The sequence below is a fragment of the Vanessa cardui genome, chromosome 22, assembly GCF_905220365.1.
Source record: "Vanessa cardui chromosome 22, ilVanCard2.1, whole genome shotgun sequence".
Lineage (NCBI taxonomy): Eukaryota > Metazoa > Arthropoda > Insecta > Lepidoptera > Nymphalidae > Vanessa > Vanessa cardui.
The window spans coordinates 920,937-927,909 of NC_061144.1; positions in this window are offsets into that span (position 1 = coordinate 920,937).

Sequence of the window (6,973 nt, forward strand, 5' to 3'; positions counted from 1 at the left end):
TACACTAAGAAAAACATTTCTCTATCGTGGGGCTGTAACATCTATTTGATTATTATATAATGTGATAAATGTATTTATATGATGCCTCAAACATAATGTTATGTACCTATTTCAATACGAGATTTCTTTGAGAATGTACCGCGCTGAAGAAATAAAATTCCATCAAATCAAATCACATCGAGTCTTAGTTTCTTAAACGTTGCGGGGTCTAATAAGCCCCGTATCAGTATTGTGACACTTTTCAAACCGCGTTGTACCGCAAGAATGAAGAAAATAAAAAATAACGCCGCAGTCAATATGTTAAATATCTTTATTTGTATATATTTTTGTGTTTTGATGTTTTTTTTACGGTATAGGTTGGCGGACGAGCATATGGGCCACCTGATGGTAAGTGGTCACCATCGCCCATAGACAATGACGCTGTACGGAATATTAACTATTCCTTACATCGTCAATGTGCCACTAAACTCGGGAACTAAGATGATATGTCCCTTGTGCCCGTAGTTACACTGGCTTACTCACCCTTCAGACCGGAACACAACAATACTGAGTATTGTTATTTGGCGGTAGAATAACTGATGAGTGGGTGGTACCTACCCAGACGAGCTTGCACAAAGCCCTACCACCAAGTTTGTTTCGTTAAAACTAAACTTCCTCCAAAGGGGAGTTGAATCCGTTAATTTTTATGTAGAAGAGCAAAACTCTTATCACACGTTATAAATTTAAAAAGTTATAACTTAGGTATATAATTGACGACCTCCGTGGTCGAGTGGTGTGTACACCGGTTTTCATGGGTACGCGACTCCGAGATCCCGGGTTCGATTCTCGGCCGAGTCGATGTAGATTATCATTAGTTTTCTACGTTGTCTTGGGTCTGGGTGTTTGTGGTACCGTCGTTACTTCTAATTTTCCATAATACAAGTGCTTTAGCTATTAACATTGGGATCAGAGTAATGTATGTGATGTTGTCTCATATCTATTTATTTATAATATGTACATGATTATATAAAACATTTATTTTTTCATATAAATGACTTTTTTGTGTAAAAGCCCATCGTAATTACATTTATAATATTCTCATGACATTCGATCACGTCCTCAAAATCTGATCTATTAATAAATTCATAGCCAACGTTTGTCTGTAAATCATCTTGTGGAGGCATGGCATCGTTGTAGAATTCATTTGTATGGTAATATGAAGGTTGCCTGCCTACGTTAAAGCAAGAAGCGCGTGGGATGCATATTAATAAAATATCATGATATTACTTATATAAGACAAACTTGAGTTCCGATAACTTTTTCTTATTTTATAATATGAAAAGGGAAATGGGTAATTAGATACATGAAGGTTTTCTCACGATTTTTTCTTCACATCTGTGTATATGTATGTAAATGTTATGATGTTTTAAAGGTTATCATGGGTTGAAAAGAATAGTAGGTTTGCAAGATATTGTCTTTAACTGTAGTTAAAGACTTTTTTTTAATTCCTATTCTAGAAGGCAGACGAACAAAAAGACTTTCCGACGGTAAGTGATAAGAAAGGATAGTATTAGAGCTGTCTATCTAAACAATTTTTAACGTGTTTTCTGGAATGATCTCGAATAATTTAGTACAAGAAAAAAATGAATTATAAACACAAATTAAGCACATATATATGATGAGCACATGAAACAGTGGTGCTTGCCTGGATTTGAACCCGCAATCATCGGTTAAGATGCACGCGTTCTAACCACTGAGCCATCTCAGCTCTTAGTATTATAAACTTAGATCATTATTTGATCATCAATGTGTCATTAAAAATAATATCTTTATGTTTCTTTTAACTCACTATTGATACCAAGACATAGCAATGTAAAACCTTTTTGGTTGGCAATAGAGGTGATACAGACTGGTCTGTGTAGCCTTAGCAGAAAACTTGAAAGAACTATTATTTTTGTTATAGGCCTTTGTGTGAGCACGTTTAACTAGGTAGCACCCGTCTTCTACCACACAACAATATTGTTGTATTCGTTTGAAGGGTTGAGTCAGTTAACAGAAATGATAATTATTTTTCTCTCATAAAAAAGAGAGAGCTCTATATATTTCTCTCTTTCTCTCATTACAGTACTTGTTATCGGATAACTCATTTGCTAGTCTGTCTTCAAACGAACATTATATATGTCGACGTGTGTGTATGTGACGTCATGTTTTTTAAAAACGGGTTCGGATATGCTTCTCCTTTATATATAATGTGTTTTTCTCTGTCCGTCCATGAAACAACTGAATGTATTGAATATAAGACCGATCAAATCGGAATCGTTCTTAGTTAATATATTAGTTTTTTTTATTCCGTTAATCCTTCACGGTTTTCTATTTAATTATTTTTCACTTTACTTTTAAATAATGAATTTATATCAATAGCGAGACGGCTATAAAGAGGGTGGGTGGCAGATTTAATGAACTATAAATATATAGAGCATAGGGTGATAGAAATATGATTATATCCATTGTCATATTTTTTTGTAAAGAACTAATAATAATACCTTCTCACATATGAACGTAAATACTTTATTCTCCAAGTGAGTTTTAGAATCCAACATATATCCTTTACATGTGTTGGATTATGAATAAATAGAAATTAAACATTCGATATTTTTTGTAGTATACGTCATACTCAGATTTGATCGCAAATCTATTACGAAGATTTACAAGTATCAACGCCTGAATCCTTTCGCCTTTCTATTCTATAAATAAATATTGGGCAAAATCACATACATAACTGTGATTCCAATGTTAGTAGCTAAAGCACTTGTGTTATGGAAATCAGAAGTGATGACGGTGCCACAAACACCCAAGACAATATAGAAAACTAATGAACTTTTTCTACATCGTGTACACGCTACTCGACCACGGAGGTCATATATACTACATAACATTGTATTGTAGTAAAATTCATTTCAAATCGAAATATCAGCGTTTCCATTTGTATATTGAAAAAGTTTTTCATTTACATTTCCATAAGCCCTGGTCTTCAGGAAGTTCGGAAGACGTCCGAACAATGGTTACGTGACCAAAGTCAGTCGCTTCTGAATTATTTAAATTCAATACCCGTCTTTAATATAGGGAACACATCTTTGGTGAAGTACGATACGAATCTGCATACAAATTATATACGCAGCACGTCCTGAGTCAACGCAGACTGGCGACTAAGACAAATTTGTAGTACGCATGAACATGCAATGTGTATTTGAACAATGCACGTTAAAACGCGTGTATCTTAAACGATGGTTCCAACCCAGGCAAGCACTGAATATTCATGTGCTAAATTCGTATTTCTAATTCATCAAGGGAGAGAGGACATTAGCTCAAAAGTGGGAAATTGACAGACTGTTTTATTGTTGTTGTTGTTGTAAGTGTTGTTATAAGTTAATAAATTGTCATAAATATAATTTATACCCTATAACACTCAGGATAATTTAGCTTTTATCGGTGAAATGTTTTATAGAATTTTATTTTTATTCATTATTATTTTATTCGTTATTAATTTTAGTAATTTAAATTTTTTGTTATATTATTGGATTTCATAATATGTTATACATTCAAATAACCAATTTACGTAATACAATACACATAAAATAAAATAAAAAACCCTGATTGAATATTCTGGTAACAATAAATTTATCGTATCATATAAATCATATTTTCAAATATATTATAAATGTGAAGGTAACTTTGACTGTCTGTCCATTTGTCGCTCTTTAGAGACGACCAATTCGCTAAACCGAATTTGATGAAATTTCGTAAGTAAACTCGAAGAAAGAACATAGGCTACTTTTTTTGCTTAACACAAACCTACCCAACACCCTAAAAAAAGCAAAGCCGCGGTTACTACTAGTTTATTATATAATTAGTCTGTATCAATATGACGAACAAGGGAAATCTTTATGGGATCAGACTTGCGTTTTTTGTCATCCGTCTGTTTCAGATTATTGCTACACAGTTTAGACACCCAATAAAAAATAAAAATAATATTTATTGTCGCTCGTCTACAATTTACACAACTACGCAAAACTATCAATCGTCAATTAGTCCCCTGAGTGTTTTTCCTCAAAGCGACCGCTTTAGTAAGACATTAGTTTTCAACACGGCGACTAGTGTTACATCCTTCAAACAATAAAACGTTTAAATCAAAATGATCGCAGTGATGAGATGATAAAAATATGTTGTGTCGTGTCTTGACGTTTTGTGTGCTTGTGACCATTGTTTTGTTCGTCGTGTTAAGCTGCTTGTATCGTCGACCAGTCTACCATCTATTCTTCCATAGATGCTGTAGTGAGGACATCGAAAACGATCAAGTGATATTCGAAAACTTCGGAAACAATTTTCTTAGAGAACGTTTGATTGGAGCTGAAATCGTTGAAATTGATAATACAACGCTTTATGATCCTGATGAGGATTTCGCTGATATTGAAGATATGAAGACGATTACAAATGTACATGACCCAGAATCAAGAGATACAGCTATGGGAAGAAAGTTTAAGATCAGTGATAAGGAAATTATGGTTATAGAAGATGTAGCATATCGAGATATAGAAGTTCTAGCAACTACAGAAGATAGTGTTAATTAGAATAATAATAATGTTGTGAAATATTGTGATATTTTATGATAGTATGTTCTGGTTGGAAGATTTAGAAACACTTAAGACCATTTAGCATGCAAAATTATCTTAGATAGTGTTGATAAAATTTTAACAAAAAGAAAAACCGACTTCAAACAAAACAGTATTTTAAAACAAATTAAAATGCACTAAAAAGTAATAAAAATAATTGCATATTTAACACATTTTTGAGAATCCTCCTAGGTAAAATGAAATGAAAAATATTAGACTACTTAAAAGTCGATTTACGATTATATAACGTAGTTATAGTTATCGTTATATTTGGAGCCGGTGTCAGCCACAGGCACACGCTTCAACAATCAAAAGAAAGAAGCGATACGAGCCTCTTGATTGACCCAGTATAATATCGTATAAAAGGTCATTTGTAAAAAACATTTCTTAAAGTATTCTCGTATTGTTTTTTGATAGGTATAGTATAGGGTTGGCTGACACCGCCTCCAAATACAGCAATAATTATAACTACATTATATAATCGTAAATCGACTTTTAAGTAGTCTAATATTTTTCATTTCATTTTACCTAGGAGGATTCTCAAAAATGTGTTAAATATGCAATTATTTTTATTACTTTTTAGTGCATTTTAATTTGTTTTAAAATACTGTTTTGTTTGAAGTCGGTTTTTCTTTTTGTTAAAATTTTATTTAATTTTTGATTTTAAGTGAAGCTGATGTAGACTAACATTATTTTCTTAATATAGATAGATTAAGCGTGCCGTTTATATGAATCAGAAACTACTTCAGGGACAATTTCAAAAGAAACTTTCGAATGAAGCAAAAATAGACTTTCGAAAATGCGGCTGTAATACGTCATGCGGCATAAACTACAAGGTACCACCCTCGAATGAGCTGTAATCGACCTCAGTAAAAAAACTTTGCAAAAGAGCTATTCGTATTCTGTGTCGTACATCATATGTCATCACATCATATACACAAAATTTGATTAAAGACAGTAAGAAATTCTGCCCCAAATCGCACCCTAACTGTAAGCCGTTTAAGAGTTCCGTCAATACATAGTATAAAACAAAGTCGCTTTCTCTGTCCCTATATCTTTAAAACTACGCAACGGATTTTGATACGGTTTTTTTTTAATAGATAGTGTAATTCAAGGGGAAGGTTTGTGTATACAATAAATGAACAATATAGTGAAGAAACACTGACAATTTTAGAAGTTTGCAATGTGATGTCGTAAATAAACAAATTCTTTAGTATATTTAGTATCAGTATTGCACCCGTGAGAAGTCGGGGCGGGTCGCTACTTGATCATAATATTCGATTATGACAATTACATGAACATAACCACGTTCCGGAAGGTGATTAAAATATCTAAATAACCCATAAATAAAAGATTCGACCGAGTATCGCTAACGTGCTCCTCAGAATTGTTCCGTTCCCTCCCGTTCCCTTAATTTGTCATGGATCCTGTGCTCAGAACTTTACCAAACTTTCACCAAACTACCTTTAAAGTATATCCTTTATAATAAAAAAAGAATCATCAAAATTGGTTAACGTGATTTTGAGTTATTCACCTATTTGTCGCGCATATACATAATGCAAATTTAAGACTTATGTCGTTTTCATACGGATACCATCATCGAAAAAAATTTAAAAAAAATGGGACCCCACGGGAAGCACTACCTTTCAAACAAAAAAAAAATTATCAAAATCGGTCCACCCAGTAAAAAGTTATGAGGTAACAAACATAAAAAAAAAAAAAAAAAAAATAAAAAAAATACAGACGAATTGATAATCTCCTCCTTTTTGAAGTCGGTTGAAAATTCAGAAGATTTGTTTTCGAAAATGGAATTTTTATTTAAATATTTATATCGAGATTTAATTCCTGTTGATTTGATTGTTTATATTATTATGGAAGTTTCATAAATTAATAGTAATAAGCACTGGTACTTTAAATAAAGATTATCCGGCTTCCGATAATTAATAAACCGGGATTAATTATAGAAAACTAAGCATTAATGGGAATTTATTAATTTAAATAAATAATTTATAAATATACGATAAATGTTTTTTTATTGCGTATTATTTATTAAAAATGGATTTGAATGAGTAATAAATACGAGTCAAGTAACACTATTTAATTAAACAAGCTTTAAGTTAAGTGAGAATAATAAATTATTAATTGCAAGCTTGATTGGGAACATTCAAATAATATAAATTTTATGTAATGGGAAAATTTTACCCTTCATGATGAGATAGGTATTCTGAAACCACATTTCCGTAACCCTAAAATTATACGACGAGCTCCACACATGTGTACACTGGTTTTCATGGGTTTCACTCTGAGGTCCCGGGTTCGATTCT